Source organism: Nomascus leucogenys, chromosome 22a, assembly GCF_006542625.1.
Source record: "Nomascus leucogenys isolate Asia chromosome 22a, Asia_NLE_v1, whole genome shotgun sequence".
NCBI classification, from domain to species: Eukaryota; Metazoa; Chordata; class Mammalia; order Primates; family Hylobatidae; genus Nomascus; species Nomascus leucogenys.
Genome location: NC_044402.1, coordinates 63,829,276 through 63,831,491, shown reverse-complemented (window position 1 = coordinate 63,831,491; position 2,216 = coordinate 63,829,276). Strand labels below are relative to the sequence as shown.

Sequence of the window (2,216 nt, the reverse complement as noted above, 5' to 3'; positions counted from 1 at the left end):
TTCAACCATTGTGGAAGTCAGTGTGGCGATTCCTCAGGGATCTAGAACTAGAAATACCATTTGACCCAGCCATCCCATTACTGGGTATATACCCAAAGGACTATAAATCATGCTGCTATAAAGACACATGCACACGTATGTTTATTGCGGCACTATTCACAATAGCAAAGAGTTGGAACCAACCCAAATGTCCAACAACGACAGACTGGATTAAGAAAATGTGGCACATATACACCATGGAATACTATGCAGCCATAAAAAATGATGAGTTCATGTCCTTTGTAGGGACATGGATGAAACTGGAAACCATCATTCTCAGTAAACTATCGCAAGGACAAAAAACCAAACACCGCATGTTCTCACTCATAGGTGGGAATTGAACAATGAGAACTCATGGACACAGGAAGGGGAACATCACACTCGAGGGACTGTTGTGGAGTGGGGGGAGGGGGGAGGGACAGCATTAGGAGATACACCTAATGCTAAATGACGAGTTAATGGGTGCAGGAAATCAACATGGCACATGGATACATATGTAACAAACCTGCACATTGTGCACATGTACCCTAAAACCTAAAGTATAATAATAAAAAAAAAGAAATTCAAAAAAAAAAAAAAAGAATGCCACTGTGATGTCGTTTCAATCATGCAGTGTCAAGAAGCAACAAGTACAATAATAAGCTTATTGCCATATACTGATCTCCCATGTATGCTCTTTCATGAGGACTTCTCATTCATTGAGTTGCATTACCCTGAGAAATAAGGATTTTTATTCTCATTTTAAGAATGAGGAAACAAAAAATATTAGTGAAGTTGAATAACATGCTCAAGTTCATCCAGCTTGTGGATTGCTAAATTGGGGTCAAAATAAGGAATAAAGGGATCAAATATACAGTGATACTTCAATGAGAATCAGCTTTCTTGAGAATAAAATTAAAATTATTTCATGTCTTACTTTACATTCATTTCATTTATTTATTTATTTTTACCATTCATTCACTTATTCATCCAACAGATGCCCTGAGTGCCAACTGTGCCTTTCACTCGCACTTGACTGAAAACATCCAGAAGACAGAAAGGCACAGTTTTTGCCCCCAAGAACTTAGAGTTTGGTGGGGAATCAAGCATACGAACTATTGGTAATAAACAGAGAAACACTGCTTATCCTCTGAAATCATAAGTCAAATTCTTCCATATACTAAGAAAATAAGAAAAATGGGGATACTATTAGGGCATATAAAGAACATTTCTCCTTACTCTCTTCAGGCTGTGTCTTGATCATTAAGAGCTTGAAGGATCATGGTCCTCTGATGACTTCATGTTAGTGTCACCTGTCTGGGCCACTGAAAACCCATGATGGAACTGAGAATCTGAGGAAGGGAGGAAAAAAAAGATAAAAAAAAAAAAAAGGATCATGGACAGGGGCAAAATAATGATGAACTGGAGAGGGAATTTCTTTATATTTCCTGGCAAGGGTGAGCTCTGAAACTGATGTCATAGACAGATCTTAGAGCCCAGCTCCCAGTGGGGGTAAATTATCTTCCCATAAAACTCATCCATATGATAACTCTCTATTGATATTATCAGAGAGGAGTGTCTTCGATTAACAAAGATGCATACTCTTAACCATACCAAAAATACTTTAGGCTAATCAAAGGTAGACACTATGGAGGAAACAAGTCATTTTTCATGTCGTTGATAAAGAACTCTCAAGTATTCTTTTTCAAGAACACTTTGATAGTTGCCCTGGTGGTAGACTTGGATCTGCATAGCATCAAGCCCTTCATTCATTGTCATTTCCTATATGGATGAGGGGAACTATTTTAGAGAGGCTGGCATTTCCAAGGGTACCTGGTTAACTTTAAGGTCTGTAAGAGTAGGACCATGCTGTTTTTTGTTATCACTCTATTATCAAAATTTGTCACAGTCCCAGACCCCTGACAGAACTAACATGTACATTGGTTAATGAAGAAGTAATTTAATCAAATGCAATGATTCTTTCCCAATTTGTGCTATTAAAAACAACAAACTAATATTCTGTTCTATTTTTAATGATAGAAATCTTTTTAGGCAGGTGAGAATCTGATAATGTTTATAGTTGAAAAAAAGTCATTAATAAATTAATTGGTTCTGAAATCAATTCCCCCTGAAATACTTCTATTGCTATACATAATGTAAATATTTATTATAATCCAATATGAAAGAAACTCCTTAAA

At 36.6% G+C, this 2,216-nt stretch overlaps 1 non-coding gene across 1 annotated transcript; it reads left to right on the top strand.

Annotated features, from left to right (window-relative positions):
• The first annotated feature begins 1,302 nt into the window (after positions 1 to 1,302).
• LOC115832682 lies at positions 1,303 to 1,378 on the top strand. Its single transcript, XR_004028197.1, has one exon. It is a non-coding gene; the product is annotated as a small nucleolar RNA SNORD66 (small nucleolar RNA).
• Positions 1,379 to 2,216: the final 838 nt, after the last annotated feature.